Source organism: Lontra canadensis, unplaced genomic scaffold (assembly GCF_010015895.1).
Source record: "Lontra canadensis isolate GAN:19392208 unplaced genomic scaffold, GSC_riverotter_1.0 scaffold9, whole genome shotgun sequence".
In the NCBI taxonomy this organism is placed as follows: Eukaryota; Metazoa; Chordata; class Mammalia; order Carnivora; family Mustelidae; genus Lontra; species Lontra canadensis.
This window is the reverse complement of record NW_022631003.1, coordinates 30835641-30858073: the sequence shown is the minus strand read 5'-3', so window position 1 is coordinate 30858073 and position 22433 is coordinate 30835641. Positions and strand designations below refer to the sequence as shown.

General features: G+C 40.5%; 1 protein-coding gene across 4 annotated transcripts in view; it reads left to right on the top strand.

Annotated features, from left to right (window-relative positions):
- ARNTL2 (aryl hydrocarbon receptor nuclear translocator like 2) overlaps positions 1–22433 on the top strand; it is a 101758-nt gene that overhangs the window by 12022 nt on the left and 67303 nt on the right. The window contains exon 1 of one of the 4 annotated variants that reach the window (XM_032855198.1): positions 5499–5520. The exons of the other annotated variants lie outside the window; for them this stretch is intronic. The gene's annotated coding sequence lies outside the window, so the exon portion shown is untranslated. Of the gene's footprint in view, positions 1–5498; positions 5521–22433 lie in introns of those variants that run through there. 4 annotated transcript variants of the gene reach the window in all.

Below are 22433 nucleotides of genomic sequence, written 5' to 3'. Positions count from 1 at the left end.
TTTATTCTTAATTGTTAGTGTAGTATATCATATTGATTGATTGGTAGATATTGAACCATCCTTGCATCCCTGAAATAAATCCCACTTGATCGTGAGGAATGATCCTTTTAATGTATTCTTAAATTTGGTTTGCTAATATTTTGTTGGGAATTTTTACATCTATGTTCATCAGAGATATTGGTCTGTAGTTTTCTTTTTTTAGCATGTCTTTTTCTAGTTTTGGTATCAAGGTATGGCTGGCCTTGTAGAATGAATTTAGAAGCATTCCTTCTTTAATTTTTTAGAATAGTTTGAGACAGGAATTTTTTGAAGATTTTATTTATTTATTTTATTTCATTAGGGAGAGAGAGAGAGCATGAGCAGGGGGAGGGGCAGGGGAAAAGAGAGAAGGAATCTCAAGAAGATACTGTGCTGAGCATGGAGACCAAAGTAGGGCTCGATCTCATGACCCTGAGATCATGACCTGAGCCAAAACCAAGAGTCAGAGGCTTAACCAGCTGAGCCATCCAGACACCCCTCTCTTTTTTTAAATTTTAGTAGAATTCACCTATGAAGAATTTGGATCCTGGACTTTGGGGTCTTAGGTTTTGTTTTGTTTCATTTTTGATTACTGATTCCTTTTCATTACTACTAATCAATCTGTTCAGATTTTCTCTTTCTTCCTGATTCAGTTTTACATGATTTTATGTGTTAGGAATTTATTCATTTCTTTTAGTTGTCTGAGTTGTTGGCATATCATTTTTCATGGTAGTCTCATAATTATGTTTCTGTGGGGTTAGTTGTTACCTCTCCTCTTTCTTTTCTGATTTTGAGTCCTCTCTTTTTTTCTTGATGAGTCTGGCTAATGGTTATCACTTTTCAAACAACAAACTCTTGGTTTCATTGATCTTTTCTATTGTTGTTGTTGGGTTTGGGTTTTTTTTAGTCCCTGTTTCATATTTTCTGCTCCGATCTTTATTGTTTTCTTCCTTCTACTATTTTGGGCTTTGTTTGTTCTTTTTTCTAGTTCCTGTAGGAGTAAAGTTAGATTGTTTCTTTGAGTTTTTTCTTGTTTCTTGAAGTAGGCCTATATTGCTTTCTCTCCACATCTTTGCCAACACTTATTATTTCTTGTATTTTTTATTTTTGCCATTCTGACAGGTGGGAGATGATACCTCATTATGGCTTGTTTTTTTTTTTTTTTTAAGATTTTATTTACTTATTTGACAGAGAGATCACAAGTAGGCAGAGAGGCAGGCAGAGAGAGAGGAGGAAGCAGGTTCCCTGCTGAGCAGAGAGCCCAATGCGGGGCTTGATCCCAGGACCCTGATATCATGACCTGAGCTGAAGGCAGAGGCTTTAACTCACTGAGACACCCTAGTGCCCTGTCATTATGGTTTTGATTTGCATTTCTCTGTTGATTAGTGATGTCGAGTATCTTTTCATGTGTCTTTTGATCATCTGTATGTCTTCTTTGGAAAAATGCCTATTCAGGTCCTCTGCCCACTTTTAATCAGATTGTTTTTTTGGTATTCAGTTATATAAATTCTTTACAATTTTTTATATTAACCCTCATTGGATATATCATTTACAAATATCTTTTCCTGTTCAGTAAGCTGTCTTTTAGTTTTGTTGATTATTTTTTGCTGTGAAGAAGAAGCTTTTTATTTTCATGTAGTCCTGATAACTTCTTTTTGCCTTTGTTTCCTTTGCCTTAGGAGATGTGTAGAAAAATGTTGCTATAGCCAATATCAAGAAATTATTGCCTGTGTTCTCTGCTAGGACTTTTATGGTTTCAGGTGTCATGTTCAGCTTTTTAATATATTTTGAGTTTATTCTTTTTTATGGGGTTAGTAAGTGGTCCAATCTCTTTCTTTTACATGTAGCTGTCCAGTTTCCCCAGTACCATTTATTGAAAAGACTTTCTTTTCCCCATCTGGTATTCTTGGCCCCTCTATTATAGATTAATTGATCATATAAGTGTCAGTTTATATCTGGGATCTCTGTTCTGTTCTATTGATCTATGTTTCTGTTTTTGTGTCAGTACTATACTGTTTTGATTTCTACAGCTTTGTAGTATACCTTGAAATCTAGAATTGTGATATCTCCAGCTTCATTATTCTTTCTTAGGATTGCTTTGGCTATTTGGATCTTCCATATTTCCATATAAATTTTAGTATTATTTGTTCTAGTTTTGTGAAAGATACTGTTGGTATTTTGATAGAGATTGAATTGAATCTGTAGATTTCTTTGAGTACTATGGATATTTTGACAATATTTTTCCAATCCATAAGCATGGAATATCTTTCCATTTATTCACATTGTCTTCACCTGAGTTTCTTTCCTCCGTGTTTTATAGTTGAGTACAGGTCTTTCACCTTCTTGGTTAAGTTTATTCCTCAGTGTATTATTCTTTCTTGGTGCAATTGTAAGTGGGTTTTTGTTTTTTTTTTAATTTCTCTTCTGTAACTTTGTTTACTGTATAAAAACGTTACCAATTTCTGGGTATTAATTTTGTATCCTGCAACTTTACTGAATTTTTTTATTTCTTCCTATAGTATTTTGGTGGAGTCCTTAAGATTTTCTTTGTATAGTTTTATGTTGTCTGCAAATAGTGATGGTTTACCTTCTTCCTTACTGGTATAGATGCTTTTTATTCCTTTTTCTTGTCCAATTGCTGTGGTTAGGACTTTCAGAACTATGATGAATAAAGTGATGAGAGTAGACATCCTTGTCTTGTTCCTGACCTTAGGGAGAAAGCTCTGTTTTTCACCATTGAGTATGATGTTACTTGTGGGTTTGTCATTTATGGCTTTTTTCATGTTGAAGTATGAAACCCCATTAAAAAAAAAAAAAGATTTTATTTATTTATTTGAAAGAGATCACAAGCAGGCAGAGAGGCAGGCAGAGAGAGGGGGGAAGCAGGCTCCATGCTGAGCAGAGAGCCTGATGTGGGGCTCAATCTCAGGACCCTGAGATTATGACCTGAGCCAAAGGTAGAGGCTTGACCCACTGAGCCACCCAGGTGCCCCTATGAGACCCCATTTTGTTTGGAGTTTTTATCATGAATGGTGTTGAATCTTGTCAAATGCTTTTTCTGAATCTGTTGAGATAATGATATGATTTTTATCCTTTGTTTTGTTGATGGGGTGTATTATGTTGATTGATTTCTGAATATTAAACCATCCTTGCATCCTAAGAATAAATCCTACCTGATCATGGTGAATGATTTTTTTAATGTACTGTTGAATGTAGCTTGCTAATATTTTATAGAGAATTTTTGCAATGATGTTCATCAGAGATATTTGCCTGAGTTTTCTTTTCTCTGATGTGTTTGTCTGGTTTTGGTATCGGGGTAATGCTGACCTTGTAGAATATTTTTGGAAGCTTTCTTCCTCTTCCATTTCTTGGAATGGTTTGAAGAAAATAAGTCTTAACTCTTCTTTAAATGTCTGGTAGAATTCACCTGTCAAGCCGTCTGGTCCTGGACTTTTATTTTTTGGTAGCTTTGGTTACCATTTCAATTTCATTACTTGTAGTGAGTCTGTTTAGATTTTCTATTTCTTCCTGGTTCAGTTTTGGAAGATTGTATGTTTCTAGGAATTTATCTATTTCTTTTACATTGTTTAGTTTGTTGATGTGTAATTTTTCATATTCTCTTAAAATCCTTTGCATTTCTATGGTGTTAATTATTACTTCTCCTTTCTTGTTTCTGATTTTATTTACTTAAGTCCTTTCTTTCTTTTTTTTTTTTTTTTCTTGATGAGTCCAGCTAAGGGTTTGCCTCTTTTTTCTTTTCAGAGAACCAGTTCTTGATTTCAGTGGCTTTTTTTCTTACTTCTTTTTTTTTAGCCTCTCCCTCATTTGTTTCTGCTCTGACCTTAATTTCTTCTACTCTGCTCTAATTTCTTCTGTTCTGACTTTCATTTCTTCTACTCACCTTGGGCTTTGTTTGTTCTTCCCTCCCCACCCCCAGGCCCTTTAAGTATAAGGTTAGATTGTTTATTTGAGTATTTTCTTGTTTGTTTCTTCTTTTGTATGTAACTATCCAGTTTTCCCAGCACTATATGTTGAAGAGACTATCTTTTTCCCATTGCATAATCTTTTCTCCTTTGTCAAAGATTAACTGACAATATAATCATGGGTTTATTTCTGGGGTCTCTGTTCTGTCCTGTTGATCTATGTGTCTATTTTTGCGCCAATACCATACTGTTTTGATTACTACAGCTTTGTAGTATAACCTGAAATCTGGAGCTACCCCCCCCCTTTTTTTTTAAGATTTTATTTATTTATTTGACAGACAGAGATCACAACTAGGCAGAGAGGCAGGCAGAGAGGGAGAGAGGAGGAAGCAGGCTGGCCGCCGAGCAGAGAGCCCGATGCGGAGCTTGATCCCAGGACCCTGAGATCATGACCCAAGCTGAAGGCAGAGGCTTTAACCCACTGAGCCACCCAGGCGCCCCTGGAGCTACCCTTTTAAACCATTGCTTTTTACAAAAAGAATAAAGAAAAAATTATAATGAAAGAAAAATATAAAACAAGAGAAAGAGAAATAGAAAATAAGAGTGGAAAAAAAGAGGAAGAAAAGGAAAAAAAGAAGAAAAAATGGCCACGAATAAAAGCAAGAAAAAATTTTAAAAAGAAAAAAAATTAAAATTACAAAACAAAAGCAAACAAAAGAAACACAAAACCATGGCTCATTCTGTTCTCCAGCACCACAGGGCAGCTGGTGCAGGCTTGTGGCTCGTGGGCTCCCTGACATTGCAAGCTCACCCTGAGCTGGACCGTGCTCAGTGTGGGTTTTTAAGGTAGAAGGAGAGAAAATGTTTCTATAGTTTCTTGGCACTTTTAAACTGTGGTTTTTTTCCCTTGTGCCTCAGCATAACTGGGGCTGCTGTGGGCTTGCAGATCCTGGGCTTGCTGAGGTCACAGGCTCCCTGTGATAACCGGAACCACCAGCTATGGCATCGGGATCTACCCCTTATGGTGTCCAGAGACTTGGTCTGTGCTTGTAGGGCAGAGAAAGGAAGAGAAAGAATATTCCCACATTCTTCTGCCCTTTTAAACTGCTGCTTTTTTTTTTTTTTTTTTTTTTTTTCCCCTCCTGTGTTCCAGTACCAGTGGGCTGGTGTGGGCTTGCTGATCCTTGGTTTCCTGAGGTCACAAGCTCCCTGTGATGATCTGACCCACCGGTCATGGCATTGTGACCTGCTAATTATGGCATCTGAACCTGTGCTTTATGATATCCAGATCCTGCTCTGGTTTGAGCTTTTAAGGTCAAGGCGGACAGAGTGTTCGCCCAGCAACCCAGCCCTTTTAAACGTGGCTTCTCTTTCTGTGCCCCGGCATGACTCTGGTTTGGGCCTGTGGACTCCAGCTCACTCAAGTCACAGGCTCACTAAGATGACCAGACTCCCCCATTTTGGTATCTGGATCCTGCTCTGGTCTAGGTTTTTAAGGTGGGGTGGGAATAGAAACTCTGCCCTTCTGCGGCTCGCTAATCTGGAGAAGGTTTCACAGCTCCTCTGTCTACAGGAGGAGGTGAGCTCCGGATCCTCATTCTACCATCTTCCTTAAACTGCAACATTGTGTCTTTTATAGGTTCTGTGTGGCATCATGCCTGATTAGTATTAAGCATGTTTTCTAAGCATGTTTTAGTATTAAGTCAATGTTTTCTGCTGACTCATAAACTGCAAGAATTGTGTTTTCCCATGTGTAACAATGATGTGGGTGTAGACCATCCAAATCTAAGTACGTTTTTGTGCCTTTTTGGAAAAACATGCTGATGTTCAAAATGCTAAACCCTGTGTTATTTTTATGCATAAGGACCAATCTGGTCTGGAACAAGTTAGGGAACTGCCCTGTTTCGATGTGGAACTGAAATTCTGATGAACCTCTGTTTCTTGCTTTCCCCGATACCTGGATTAGGTTATAATGCCTATGAAATGCTGGCCTTGGCGCGCCTGGGTGGCTCAGTCAGTTAAGCGACTACCTTCAGCTCAGCTCAGGTCATGATCCTGGAGTCCCAGGATCGAGTCCCACATCAGGCTCCTTGATTAGCAGGGAGTCTGCTTCTCCCTCTGAGCCTATCCCCTCTCATGCTCTCTCTCTCTCCCTCTCTCATTCTTTCTCTCAAATAAATAAGTAAAATCTTAAAAAGAAAAAAATGGAAGAAATATTGGCCTTTTCCGGAATGGTCATGGTCAGGGAAGCATTCTTCAGTGCTTAGACACCCTGATTCTATTCTGCATCAGAACTGAGTGGTTTTCCATGACTCTGATTTCCTCATAGTCATAATGGGTAAGTTTCTCCTACCCCTTGGCGCCATTTCAAAAGCTTAGCATAGTCTGGTCTCCAGAGCTCTAAGCTTCTACCCTCTCCTTCAGTGCCTGCCAGACATTTGGGTGTGTTGTCATTTCTGTGAAGTGCTCATGTCCAAAACGGAACTTCTTCTGCTGGGAGGGAATGTGAAATTGTGACCTACTTTTGGCTTTGTGAGGCTCTGAACTCTTTTACCTAATTACTGTGTGATCTTTGACATGCTTATCAGTTTGGGTTCAACCAGAAGGACCGAACTAGTAGGAGATGTGTATATTAAGAGGTTTATTGCAAGGAATTGGCTTCTGTAACTGCGGGGGCAGCCTGGGCAAGGCAGGACTCCCCAAGCCAGGCAGGCTGTGAGGAAAGGCCGGCTTGAACTCTCAGAGGCTGAAGCAGCTGTCCGGAGGCGGAGTATCTTTGTCTTCCGAGAAGCCTCAGTCTGTTTTTAAGGCCTTTCAACTGATTAAATCTGACCCACCCAGATTATCTAAAATAATCTCCCTTATTAAGGTCAACTGATTATGGCCTTTGGACTTGAATCACATCTACTAAACACCTTCCTGGTGCTCTTAGTGTTTGAGTAACTGAGGGCTGTAGCTCTGCCAAGCAGACAGCAAAAAGACCATCACAGCAAGTTACTTCACTTCTCTAAGCCTCTTTCCTCATGTGCTAAACCACCACTGTAGGGTTGCTGTGAGGATTGTATAAGATAAGGTAGGTAAAGGGTATAAGTGCCTTCCACATAAGGACTCAGGAGATCATTCTAGTTCTTATGCTAGGGGTGGTGTGTGTATGTGTGGGGGTAAGGGGGTGACAGTGGTCGTGTCTGTGGTCTCACCTACAGAAGTGCCCCAGTCTCAGTTTCTGTCCCTTCCTTGATCATTCTGCTTCACGGCAGTTATTGGCTTCCCGACCAGTATTCCTCCCAAAATTTCTTCTCCTCCGTCTTCATTTTTTTTCCCTCAAGGCTGTAAAGGAGGCTTAAAGTAGCTCACTGCTGTTCATCTCTGAAAAAACTGTCTTCACTGAAATCCAGACACACTACGTTCATAGCTTTCCTCAATGTACCCATGAATACTACAGCTCCCTTCCCCAGAAAGTCCCCACCTCCTGCTAAAAGCTGGTGGAATAGAGAACTGCCTTCTCCAGTGGCACCAATGTTCATTCTAGTATATTTTCTTATTTTTAAAAATGTCTGCAGTAATTGGGAGTGGACATGCATGAGAACTCTTTCTCTGTGAGAGGCTGTTGTATATAAGTTCTGCTTCTTTTTCTTTCGTTTAAACTGCAGTATAACATGTGACTGGGCAAATAATTCCATACTCTTGAGTCTCACTTTTCCTCTGCTGTCTGGTGAGTGACTTGGACAAGATGATTTCCTTTGTTCCTTTGGCATTAAGAAAACCAGTTATCTTTTTAGGATGCTCTCCAAAAATTTTATAGTGATTTTTATCTTTAAGATCGAAAGCAGTTTTTTTTTTTTTTTTCCTGGATCAAAACAGATCTGTAACAGGCAATACTTCAATACAGTTGAGTCAAATAATCCATAAAAATTTACCTGGGAAAACCTTTCATTTCTCCTCTCTGTCAATAAGAAACAATGTGTAGGGACACCTGGGTGGCTCAGCCAGTTAAACATCCAACTCTTGGTTTCGGCTAAGGTCATGATCTCAGGGTTGTGAGATGGAGGCCTCTCTCTCAAATAAATAAAAAATCTTAAAAAAAATGTGTGAACAAATGAATGCATTTAGGAACTATTATAATCTATAGGAATGACAGCTTTGGTGGTGAATGTCATACAGGCCAGTGAGCGGGCCATATTCCTCATGGGTTAAATGAGCCAGGGTGGATCTGGTTTCCTAAGCGACACATCCCTTCAACTAGTAAGGAGGGACCAGGGATTTCCCAGCCTTGCTTGGTGCAAAGGCATATATATTCCAGAGCATGTATGAGGTAGGGTATGGATTTGCTTGTATTGCTTCCATTGGTATGTGTACTAAAAAGAGCCTTAAAACCAGCAGGTACCCTGGACCTCATGCACAGTGTATGCGAAGGCTCTCCATGTCTGGTTATGAGGGTGCAGTGTTCAGAGTGGAACACAAACCAGTTGTATGGGTGTGAATGGGAGAGAGATAGGAAGGCTATGGCTTCCAAACACTAGAATGAACTCAAAAGCCCATTCTCCAGTTTGTAGCACAACCAGGTAGAATGGACATGGAAGGAAAAGCACCAGTCTCTTCCCCCTGTAGGGACAGTCATCTCGTAAGCAGAACTTGTCAGCTGTGGTCCTATCGTGTCCATATATCCCAACAGCACATAGTCATCAAGCCACTTCGAAGCGGACATTCTGCTTTGGGGCTAGGAATATGATGTTGACCCAAAAGACAGTTCCTTCATGGAGCCTAAAATCCAACGGTCCTCCCATGTATCCTGGGGTTCTACCAGATATTAACCCAAGACTGGAGTGCTGTTGGTGCTGTGGTGAAATGGAAGGGAAGGACAAAGTTGAGAAAGGGCATCATTTAGGGTGTCAGTGAGTAAAAAGCATTGAGGCATTGAGGCACATGGCCCACTCACTTGCCTGTGCGATGTTCAATGCCAACAATGTGATTCCTATAGACCATAGACTATATTCCTATAGACTATAGCAGCTCCTGAGTGGGTTTGTTTGTTTGTTTTTTGTTGTTGTTTAGAGCAAGAGAGAGGTGGAGTGGGGGCAGGGGGAGAGGGAAAGAATCTTAAGCAGGCTCCATGCCCAACGTGGACCCTAATGTGGGGCTTGATCTTGTGATCCTGACATCATGACCTGAGCTGAAATCAAGAGTTGGCCACTTAACTGATTGGGGCACCCAGTCCAGGGACGCCCCAGCGTTGTTCACAGCCTTATTTCCAGGCCTCTTTCCCCAATCCAAATAATTGTTTCCAAGTAATTCTCCCAGTCCATTCTAACCATTTGGAGATTTCCTTGGTGTCAGCGTTTTGCTTTCCGCTGTGACTCTTACTTGGGCTCTCACTCTGCCTACACTGTATTTGATCACAGCGAGTAAATTCCTGGCTGTTCTCTCTTTGGCTTTTTTGTTCCACACACCAGCCAGACATTTGCTTTGACGATGTAAATGTCATGCCGGTCACTTTTGCAGATGGCATATTTTGAGGAGGCTTTATTCAATTTGTTAGCTATAATCTACATCCAAAAAGATGCTGTTAGGGTGGTGCCAAAGAAGATTAAACTTAACCCAAAAGGGGGGGGGCAGTAACTAAGTATTTGAAAAAAAAGGCAGATGTATGAAAGGTAAAGAGGTGTCTTAATAACAACCCATAGAAAAGACAGATTTGGGTTTACTCAAAGAAAGCCCTGTTCTGGAGTCCAAAGACTCACAGAGTTATCCCTCCTCCATCAATGTCTGGTTGTATGAAAAAGGGCAAAGAACTTAATCCACTGTGGAACTCTTTTTTCCTTCTTGGAAAAAGAGGGAGTTCTATTAGACCATCTGTAATACCAGTTACAATTCTGAAATTATACTGTTGACTCATTCATTTATTTAAAGGTCCAATATATTAAATAAAAGCTAATGCAGTCTTATAAGCAATGAAAATATAGTCAAAACATTATCAGTAAGAGTTCTGCTCTTCTCTCTATGGGCTAGACAACTCCCGGGTGTTGTGTTCTGATCACACCACATATCAAAGGAAATATTTGGCTAAAGTCTGTCCAGTGAGGGTAACCATCCTAGCAACAAGGCATCCTATATGGCTGATGTTTGAGGGAGTTACACGGTTTGGGTGGGGGGGAGAAGAATTTAGGGCAAAAGTGTGGGGTACTATGGTTGCCAACCAAAGTTGGAGGAGTTCTGTAGTATATGGACTATCTCAGAGGACACCGCCTTCATGAAACCATTGTAGAGCATTGTGACCCTGACTTCTCCAAGACACTTTCCATTCCAGCTTGCAGCTGGGTTATTTCTCTACTTACAAGACTGAGTTATTTGAGAGCAAACACCATGTTGTGCTCGTCTTTGCATCCTCTCTGGCTTCTAACACAGTGCCTTGTACAATAGTAAGTAGTCAGATACTTGTGACGGAATTGAAAACTTACTAGACTTTTTAGGTACAGGATTGATGGTTAGAAATTAAAATGATATTTTGGTCTTCCAAGGAGCAAACTTTTCAAAGAATCAAAATGTTGTTAAAATATATGACTTTTGGTGAGATAGCACGATGCATTCCCTAGAATGAATCAAATTAAGGAGGCTGGCAATGTCCATTGTTGCTGAGAATGTGAAGCAACAGGAACTCTCCTACACCTGCTGGTGGAAATGAAATGGAAAAGCTCTAAGGGACTCAGTTTGGCAGTTTTTCAAAAAGTTAAACATGCACCTGTCTTACAATAGAGTCATTCTATGTCCAAGTACTTACTCAAGACAAATGGGAACGTTGGTCTACAGAAAGACTCGTACATGAATATTTGTAGCAGCTTTGTTTACAATTGCCAAAAATTAGAATTAACAAGTGAATTAAATTGATAAACAAAGTATCGGGGTGCCTGGGTGGCTCAGTGGGTTAAAGCCTCTGCCTTCAGCTCAGGTCATGATCTCAGGGTCCTGAGATCGAACCCTGCATCAGACTCTCTGCTCAGCAGGGAGCCTGCTTCCTCCTCTCTCTCTGCCTGCTTCTCTGGCTACTTGTGATCTCTCTGTCTCTGTCAAATAAATAAAATCTTTAAAAAAAATTGATAAACAAAATATGATCTCCACCCAAAGAAGTAAGCAATAAAAAGGAGGAAGCCACCAATACATGCAACAACATGGGTGAATCTAAAAATCATGGGGGAAAGAAGCCCTCTCAAAAGGGCACATATCATATAATTCTATTTATATAAAATCTAGAAAATGCCAAAAAAGTCACTCTGCCTGGGGTTGGGGATAGAGGGAAGGATGGACTGCAAAGGGCATAGGGAAGCTTTTCTCCAGTTTAGTTTATATGTGTTAATTTTATGGTGATTTTTGGTATACAGAAATTTTAACTTCTTCATGTCATTTCTTTCATGGCTTTTACCTTTGCTACTTCCTTCAGAAGTCTTTAAGATTATGTAAATATTTACAGATATTTTTTCTTATACCTTTATGATTATATTTCCATACAGTTAATTCATTTGTTCATTGCAAGTTTATTTTTGATAAATAGGGGGAAATACAGATCTAGTATTTTCTGAATAGTTAGGAATTGACTTAATACGAATTACTGAATCATCCATCACTATATCAAATATTGAGTGTGGGTGACGTGACAGGGACTGTGTCAACCTGGGAATAAAAACATGGTCCCTGCCCTCAAGAAGTTGTGTCTGGTGAGGCAGGCTGACTCGTAGAAAGATAATCACAGTGAAGTATAATAAGCTTAACAATGGTATCAATTACAAAGTGCCACCATATTACACAGAAGGGAACCCGGTTGGATAGCAGGTGTTAGGGGCAGTGGGCAGAGAAGTCTTCTTGTAGGAGTTAAGATCTGACCTAAATGTCTTGACAGATACATTTATGTTACTGTGATTTGGGACCAGCATTCCAGACAAGGGACAAAGAGGCCCAGGGAGGCAGAACCCTGAGGGATTGCAGTATGACTGGGGAGCATCACCTAGGCCAGTAGAGAGACTGTGCTGTGCTCTGCATGACTCCGTTACATGGCATCTTCAATTCAGTGGGGAACCACTGCTAGAGTTTGAGCAATAGAGAGAAGTACTTAACATCTGTTTTGTGCAATAATCACACCACTCATGGTTTGCATATCAAATAGTCTCTCAGAGCACACAGCTTTTAATTCCAGCAGTCCTCACAGTTCTGAATTATGTATATGATTTTTGATTAATGTCTCACATTACCTTTTTTGAAAGGGGTGGGAGAAATTTATTTTTTACTGATTAGCTAAGGATTTTCATGTGGAAATCTGAATTATCTGGCACTGTATTTCTTTTTTCCTTTCTTTTCTTTTTTTTTTTTTTTTAAGTAGGCTCCACACCCAGCGTGGAGCCCAACAAGGAGCTTGAACTCAACAACCCTGTGATCAAGACCTGGTCACTTAACTGAGAGAGCCACCCAGGTTCCCCTCTGATACTGTTTATTTCTGATTTAACACAGCTCTGGAGTCAACCTGACCATGAATTTGACTTGGCTTTAGTTATGTATCACATAAATCAATCTGACCATGCGGGAGGGCGGAGATGGTGTACATATGTGTCCATTGGGTTCTCATACCTTGCCATGAGCCCATTATATGCACCTCACATAAGTAAGTAGTGCATGACCTGACATCCATCCAACAAAGCTTCACAGATTCTAAAAGGCTTCAACATTTATCTCATTCTTTTTTTGTTGTTTTTGTTTTTTTTAAAGATTTATTTGTTTTAGAGGTGGGAGGGGCAGGGGAGAGGGGAAAGAATCTTAGACAGACCTAGAGGGGAGGACAGAGGCTGATGTACCTTGCTGGATATTTTATGAAGTCCATACAGTCTGGAAGTTCTTCCCTTAGCAGAGTCCTTAGAAAACAATACAGGTTGTCACTCCCCATGGACAAGGAGGTGCCTTTGGCAGAGCAGGGCTGTTCCCAGGCACAAAAAAGGGCCCTTCATGGACTGTGTTGCCACAGTTCCTAGAAAGCATTAAACCTGGCATCTCACTAATGCTTTGGATCAGTTATCCAGTGTGGCTTGTAGCTGTGTTCAAAGCCTGGTGGCTGCCACTTTCTGAAATCTGTACTTACCCCTCCCCCTCATCCACAGAGGGATCCGCTCTAGGCAGGGGACTCCTGTGGAAAGCTGCTTCTTAACTCTCTTGAATTCCTTGCCAACAGATCTCTCTTTCACACACAGTTTAGGACAAGGGTTGGTCTGGAATCCTGTGCATTTGATTAGAAACTCCCTGTTCCTTCTCTTTAGGAAAACATTAAATGATCTGTGAAAGTGGCTGTGTGTTCTCCTATCTTCAGCAACGTAAAGTTCACGGTATCAGCAGGTCATGTTTGTTTTTTTATTTTTATTTTATTTTTTCTAGAGAGAGAGGGAGAGAGAGAATCTTAAGCAGGCTGCACACCCAGTGCAGAGCTCGACATAGGGCTCGATTTCATGACCCTGAGATCATGACTTGAGCTGAAACCAAGAGTTGGATGCTTAACCAGCTGAGCCACCCAGGTGCCCTTGTTCTTTGGATTTAAAAAAACAATATATAAGGTGGGGCACCTGGGTGTCTCAGTCAGTTGGGCATGGGACTCTTGATTTCGGCTCAGGTTGTGATTTTAGGGTCCTGAGATGGAGCCCCAGTCTGCTTCCTATCCTCCCACACCCACTCACATGCTTTCTCACTCTCTATCCTTCTCTAAAATAAATATATCTTTAAAAAATATATATAAGGTGGTCTGCATCAATGACTCTTTAGTATCAGTATAAATTTATCCTTTCAAAGAAATGCCCCAGGCTTGTGAATGACACAGTATTTTTGTGGTATATTTATTTTTTCTGAATTAAAAAAAACATGTGTTAATTGTAGAAAATTTGAAAATTTTTATTTTCAAATTTTAAACTAAAATATAAATGTTTTAACAATAATTTTTATTTTCTGTATTCTGATGTTTTGCGATATTGATCCTGCTTTTCCCAGGATTTAACCCAGTTCTAGAGATAATAAGCAACTTGCCTGTGAGTGCAATTTTCAAATTTAAACCAACTAGTCCAGAGGCTGTACCCCAAATACCTCTTTTTTTTTTTTGGCATCTCACACCTAGGCTACTATCCAGCTGTCCTCATTTTCCTGGGCCAGGTAAACAGACAACTAGAGACAGTCGCTTTGTCCACAGCCTGCTGAAATTACTCAAACTTGCCAATCCTAAGCCTCTTTAGCCTGCCCCCCTTTTCTTTCACACACACACACACACACACACACACACACACACACATATACATATACATTCTCTCTCTCTCACACACACAAAATAAAGGCTCTTGTCCATGGATACCCTCTCTCCCTCTTCCACCTGACTGACCCTTATGCTTCCCCCACATGCCCCCTACTTTCCCTATGGTATAGCATGCCCCATGGGAACTTAATAGTCTACCATTTTGTTGGCATCATTTCCTGATCTGTTGGCTTTACCCCAAATTTTTCCTATTAATATACTGTATTTTAAAACAAGGACAAAAAACATCAAGTTTAATATTCTACATAGTGTTTACCATTTCATAAATAATTTGGAAACGTATCTGAAGGCTGCATAGCAGTTGCAGGGTGCCTTGGTGGCTCAGTTGGTTAAGTGTCTGACCCTTGATTTCGGCTCAGGTCATGATCTCGGGGTCATGAGAGAGAGCCCCGTGTTGGGCTCTATGTTCAGCAGGGAGCCTACTTGGGATTCTCTCCCTCTGCCAGTCCCTGTACTCACGCTCTTTCTCTCTCTCTCTACAATCTTTATTTTAAAAAAACAAGGGCTCTATAATAGTCCATCCCATGATTACACTTAGTTTTTTAGTTCCCTTGTTTGTTGATACCTTTAGGTTGTTTTCAGGTTTACACAGTTGAAGTAGTTTAATAAATTTCTATGTACAAAAGTCTTTATGTATATCTTAAAATTTTATGTATATCTTTAATAATTTAAACATAAACTCAAAGAAACAGAATCGCTGGGTCAAAGGACAGAAGTATCTTCATGTCCCTTGATAGAACTTTTCAAATTGCTTTTCAGAATGGTTCTACCAATTGTTATTCCCACAAAAAGTATATGAAACTGTGACAGTCTCCCTCTTCTTACCTCATCTTCTCCAAGGCTCCTTTGCCAGTATAACAACTTATCAGGATTGGTCAGTTTGATAGGGGGAAGAAGTATCCCTTTTTCTGCTTCAGTAGTGCTCAGGTTATTTGTCATGTGGTCAGCCCGAATGTGAAGGAAATGATGATCAGGGAGTCGTAGAAGCTAATCACTGGCTTGTGTATTTCAGAACTAGGAGAGGAAGTTGGCATTATTTGAGCCTCCTTGCCATTTTCAGAGATTATTCCCCATGGTCACTTACTTATTTTCATTTAGGTTTTGTGTTCCTTTCATCCTCTTCTGTCCTCACTTTAATCATCTATCTCTGGGATGTTACCTCTGTATATTCTTAGACATCCTCCTCTCCTGTCTCTTCCCTGCAGTCATCCTAGGTAACTTTGGTCTTTCTTCTAATTTCTACATGCTTCGTCTTCACTTCCCTGCAGCACCCCCTCGGGCACACCTTCTGTAGATGCTTGAATCAGCTGGAAATTCTTTACCTATGAATCCCCAAGTATGAACTTCTCCCTGCCGATTATACTGTCCTATTTTGATGACTCTCTCACTTATACAAACATTCCAAACACCGGCCTGTTCTTTCAGCTCCTTCTAGGGGTCTCTTGCTTTCCTGCCCAGCCTGTACTCTGGGATGGACCATTTCACTACATTACGGACATCACTTCTTTGTCCTTTGACCTTCTGCATACTTCCCTCGAAAGTGACTGACTGTGGGCAAACGAAACTGTTTTCTCTTCTTCGATTCTCCAGCTATTGTGTAATTATGGACAAAATCACATGCCAGCAAACCTCCACGTCCATGGAACCTAGGAGAGTATGGTTTCCCCTTTACCATTTGGAACTCAAAGGAAGAGAGTCTTAAAGTAAAAATTAACAGACAGAACAAGGCTAAATTGGCTTTCTGTTTATGAAGTCTGACATAGTTCGACTTTGTCCCAGGGTCTTCTACCTGGGTTTCTTTCTCACCATATCTGAACCTCTTTCCCCTAAGAGGCATCCTGGGGACTTACCTTTTAGATATCCTTGCTACTTTTGACACCAAGGCCAAGAGAATAAAATTTCGTCCCTGTTTAGGAGAGATTGAGGGACACCCGGGTGGCTCAGGCCATTAAGCGTCTGCCTTCAGCTCAGGTCATGATCCCAGGGTCCTGGGATTGAGTCTTGCATCTGGCCCCCTGCTCAGTGGGGAGTCTGCTTCTCTCTCTCAGTCTCCCTCTGTGTTCTGTCTCTCAAATAAATAAATAAAATCTAAAATCTTTCCAAAAAAATAAAAGGAGAGATTGATCCTTCTGTGATGTTCTAACATCGTATCTGAGATGAGTGGTTGTGGATCCACATGTGGGATCCTGATCCCAAAGTAAAAGGGTTTTTTTCAGCTTTTATTGGGAAGACTAGCTCCCGGTAGGGAGGACAGTACAGACGTACTTTTCCCTTGTGAGGACTGCCCAGGAAACAAAGGGGGCTGAGATGCAGTGCTCTGCAACTTCATTAGCTCCCTGCTACCTGGAAATAAAGCTGTGTCTCCTCAGTGGAACATGCAGGGCCCTGCGTGAACTAGTGCGATGACTTTTCCAGCTTTATTTCCTAATGTTTCATACTATGTCCAGCTGCATTGACATACTTGCTAGTTCCCAGCAGTCCATATATGCACTCCTTTTTCTTTCTCAGATGTATGCATGTCTTACAAACGTTAAGACATGATACTTACAGTTTTGGAACAATACAGAAAAGTAGAAAGGAAGAAAGTCCTTTGATTGCCCATTCAGACAAAACACCTGAAAATATTTCCCTGCGTCTCCTTCCAGGTTTTTTTCTCCCCTGCATATACATTGTCTTTGTTTCTTGTTTTTGCGTAGTCTCTGTCTTTCATCCTGCTTTTCAACATAAACATTACGTAAGCGTTGTCCATGTTCATAAAACTCAGACATACCATTTTTATTTTATGTTATTCTTTATCAACAGCAGCAGTTTATTCCTCACAGTTCTGACGACTAGAAGTCTGAGGGTTCCTGCAGAGTCTGGAACTAGCTTTCTGGCCTCTGGATAAGGGCTCTGATTCCATTCACAGGGGCTCCACCCTCAGACCTGAAACACCTCCCAAAGGCCCCAGCTCCAGATACCATCACATTGGGGATTAGATTTGAACATATGAATGGGAGGGGAAAAACACACACACACACACACACACACACACACACACACACACACACACACATATTCAATCCATATAGCAGCACCCATAGCCGCTAAGAAAAAAATTTTTGTCCTCTAGGGGTGCCTGGGTGGCTCAGTCAATTAAGTGTCTGCCTTCAGCTCAGGTCATGATCCCAGCGTCCTGGGATCAAGCCCTGCATCAGGTTACTTGCTCCACAAGGAGTCTGCTTCTCCCTTTGCCTGCTGCTCCCCTTGCTTGTCTCACTCATGTGTGCTCTCTCTGACAAATAAATAGACAAAATTAAAAAAATAAACAGTCCATTGGAGTAAATTGAGACTGGCAGTGTAGGGGCTCCTCACTGGCTGGATTGTGACTGTCTCTTACTGGCTGGATTGCTGCGGGAGGATACTCAAGTAGCATCGAGGTGCAAGGGTGCAGGGTCCCTCTCTTCCCCTTGGGTCTGCAACTGAAGAGTGACAGGACATCAGAGCACTCCTGCTGAACTTCCCGCTCCACTTGTGTGCTGTTTCCTACTAATTTTCCGAGGGGCAAATACCAAGTAAAGCTTTTGCTTCAAGAGCAGCAACCGAATGGAGCTATAAGAAAATAAACACTTTCCTAGAAGATAATGTAGAATTGCTTCTTTGTCTTCCTTCATCCAAGCCACACCCATTCACCAAAGATGTTTTCCTTTCCAACAAACAGAAAGCCATAGTGGAGAGGCCACCAATACAACCCTCTTAGCATGGTAAGAGACGTTGAGTGTCTTTTTTTTTTTTTTTTTGACATGCAAAAACCGGATGCCAGGTTATTAGTGGATACAAAATATCTCTATCAGAAGGCATTGTCTGGGTATCTATATGATGTCCTTCATGTCTCTGTAGGTAGACCCACATAAAAATCCTTTTAAATCAAAGCTCGAAATCTCCTCTGCCAAGGTCACTGAGGCTGAGATCATGGGAAAACCAGGTTTTCATGGGAGAAATTTTTCTATAATAGTAAGGTACGTGTTAGAGTCTGAGATTGAATACTTTGCAAAAATAGTAGCAGTGTAAAGGGTCTGTCGACACATTCTGTCTGAGAACAGATGGGAATTTAGAAAATGATACACTCAGGCTCCTGTATCTTACTCTCCCCTTTTTACCCCTATTTTGAGTAAGATATTTTGCTGGTTTCAGAGATGAGTGTCGCTACATATGTGCTCTTCCTCTGGGTTCAGGGGACTGTTTGCATGGACAACTCAGGAAAGGTGGTCAGAGAGAGACTTTCCTGCCTTTTCTAAGCAGAGTAAAAATTGAGAGGTAAATAAGTCTTGAGGTACTTTCATTAAATCTCAGTGAATCTAAGCCTCATCCTTATTTTGAATCTTCTAGGCAACCTGCATTTCTGCATGGTGAATAATGTTCTGGGGTCCGGTTTCTGGTCATATAGGTCAATTTAGTGTGTGTTTTGTTTCACAGGCAAGAAGGTAAAATTTACTTTGAAAAAGTCCAATCTTACCCATCAGACTTACATCAGGAGGGGCATTTTCTAGAACTTGACTCTGATACGTATTCATTGAGTCAACAACTGAATGTCATCACTAATGGTGACAAAGGATCTTACTGAATGTGTTTCTTCTGCCACCTGTTCATGATGTTCTCTTAGCCTGAAAAGATGCTGTTGTTCTCCCTTCCCCCAAACAGAATTTGGTGCTGTTCTGTCTGTGGTCTTGTAGCATAAACTCATACCTGTCTCTAGATCTAATCTGACCTACATGTGCACAAACATATTCAGGATTATAAGCTTCTTGACAGCAGTTTACATTAGGCTCTTAAAAAATACTGTGAAATAGGGGCGCCTGGGTGGCTCAGTGGGCTAAAGCCTCTGTCTTCAGCTCAGGTCATGATCTCAGGGTCCTGGGATTGAGCCCCGCATCTGGTTCTCTGCTCAGCAGGGTGCCTGCTCTCCCCCAACCCCCGCCTGCCTCTCTGCCTACTTGTGATCTCTGTCTGTCAAATAAATAAATAAAAATCTTTAAAAAACAAACCCACTGTGAAATAATAGAGTATTTTTAATCTCTCCTGAGCAAAAGCCTTTTCATGATTTGTGTATAGTACTATATGTAGATGGTCTTGTTCTTGAATAGTACCAATTCGTACTTTATCTATTATGTGACTAAGCATCTTACAGTAATATGTTAGTAATAAATAATTTTTTATTTTCTCTTGAAATGTGTTACCACAAACCTATACAATTACGGCTCGTTGTTCTAGAAGGCTACTTCAGACTGCCAAATCCCGTATCACACATTACCTTTTTTCCAACACACAATCAAGTATATTTTTCCCTCTCTGGGGGGAAAAAGGGTAAAAATGAAGTAATGGAAGGAAGCAGAAGTGGGCCTATTTGTGAAATAAGTATAGTGGGGACTCACATATTCCTTATTGTGGGAACATTATCATTCCAGCATTCCAGGAGAGTGAATCTGTTAGTTTGGATTTCACATCTCTTACAGTTTCTCATTTGAATGTCTGGGGGTAATGAAATGCAGTTCATCCTTTCAACAAACCCTGTTATTATGTGTTAGGCACTGTGCTAGGATTTGGGCATAAGAGATGATAGGGTTCTCAAATGTATCCATATTGCAGCTTATAGCGGACCTCATAAGCCTTTTTCTTGCCTCTTCTGTTGAGTCTAAAAGCTGAACACCTTTTGGAATCCTGAAGAGCAGATCTCAGTGAAGCAATAAAAAGTCCCAGAGGCAAAAAAAAAAAAAAAGAAAGAAAGAAAAGAAAGTGTGGGCATTTAGCACCGAGTAGGACACAGCATCCCTTTGTGGCATTCTTGACAAAATTTCATAGCAATGTGTTCTGGTCCCCTTGGAGATTTATATACATACCTTAGAGAGGGATGCCAAGACTGGGATGGTGGAAAGGCCTGTTCTGGCCTCTCATGAATCTGTCAGAGATAACATAGTCTTCTTTCTTGATGCACAGGTGGTGCTACCAGATCTAATTAAAGGGTAGCTGTCAATTAAGTGCATGCAAGCCTCTGAGGTACACGTGAACCCTATGATCCTACTACAGTGCCCTTCTGCATGTCCCCTCACTCTATAAAATCTGTGGACTAAGGGCTGGACTTCATGAGAATGGCTATGTGGCTGCCAATATCCTCTGCCTGATATCCCAAGCCGGTCACATATGCTGAATAAAGCTCAGTGTAAACTCTACAGAGGGGCCAGCTTCATTTTCCAGTCTCAAAGTGCCTTTTCAATTTGGGGGATATTTTATGGTCCCTTGTTGGACTTTTCCAACAAGGGACCATAAAAAATCCAAAAATTGTTGGATTTTTTGATGTAGAGTTGGGTAATACATGTTATTTAGCTCAGTAAAATAATTCAGAACTTAGATTAAACAAAGATAGTATGCATGTCTTTTAAAAGGAGGCATAAACATAGGGGTGCATAGATCTCTTCAAACCAGTGTTTTCATTTTCTTTGGGTAAGTACCCACTATAGGAATTATTGTATCATAGGATATTTCTGTCTTTAATTTTTTCAGGAACCTCCACACTCTTTTCCACAGTGGCTGTACCAATTTATGTTCCCACCAACAGTGCACGAGGGTTCCTTTTTCTCCACACTCTCACCAACACTTTTTATTTCTTGTCTTTTGATTTTAGCCATTCCTGACAGATGTGAGGTGATATCTCATTTGGTTTTGATTTGCATTTCTCTCCCTGATGATTAGTGATATTGAGCATCTTTTCACATGTCTGTTGGCCATCTGGAGGTCTTTGGAAAAATGTCTATTCAAGTCCTGTGGCAGCGTCGACAAGACTGACTCCATCTTTGGCCCTCCATCTTGTTCATGTTTGCACAATGACACTGGAAACAAATAACATTTATTATCTTCACCATTGAGAAGTGGCAACTTAATGAAGAAAGATAATACCAAAATATTGAAGCATATACCTTCAAAATGACTTATATAAAAGCAGAATTAACTTTCAATTCCTAACACATGGTCTCATCTTCTAAATAAGTAATTGTGGAGGCTGAAAGTAAATTGGGAAGTTAAAAATGAAATCTTCACTCCTTATGAGTCACCTTCTAACATAAAAATCTATTACATGAAGGCTAAATTGTTTCCAAAGAACAGATCTTTTCATCCAGAACTAATTAGTCCCACTAACCCATATTTTCCTTTTGTTTACAGAAAGCCTTTTGCTTTGAATACCTTCTACTGACATAGGAAACTTAAACTTGATGGAACATAGCTAATTTGGGGGCAGTAGTCTCCCCACCCCCTCATTAGGGAACATACAAATAAAGACCCTTAGAGCTTTAGGTTTTGATTTTGTGAAAAGAACATTATTTTGCAGTCTAAAGATGGTCCATTTCTTATTTTAAAGGTTAGGAAGTAAGATTGAAATGTGTGAGGGAAACCGTGTGCTTGCTTGAGTATGTTGGAAGATTGGAGATGGGTGGGAGGGGTCTGGTATACATACCAGGTTGAAGTCTGGTTCAATGTTGGTGAATTTTTTCTATTGATTTGTCATTTATTGTAAGAAACTCCCTACTTTTTTCTGTGGAGACAGATGGTATTCTGCCATTCATAGTCCATTGGATTAAAGTCTGGAAGCTGAAATCACAATTAATTTCATGTGGTATCTGGTGATCCTGAATTGTTCCCATTAAGAGAGTCCAAGCCAAGAAGTCTTCAAATACCAAAAATCAGAAACGTAATTCCCAAGTGGCCAAAAATCATGGATAAAATTATTCTCCTCACTTCTTTATTGTGAAATGTAGTGTAACTTACAGAAGACTGTAGAAATTATATGTGTAGTTTAAAGAATTTTAAAAATCTGTGAACTCACACCAGGCTTAAGTAGAACATGAATTCTTAGAAGCCCATGTGTGTCCTTCACTGATCGTATCCAAATGCTCCTTTTCTTTTCCCAAAGAGAATTCTGAATTTTGTGTTAACTGTTCCTTTACTTTTCTGTATAGTGTGGCAACCTCTGTAGATATTATTAAAAAATATTGATCAGGGGCGCCTGGGTGGCTCAGTGGGTTAAAGCCTCTGCCTTCGGCTCAGGTCATGATCCCAGGGTCCTGGGATCAAGCCCCACATTGGGCTCTCTGCTCCATGGGGAGCCTGCTTCCTCCTCTCTCTCTGCCGGCCTCTCT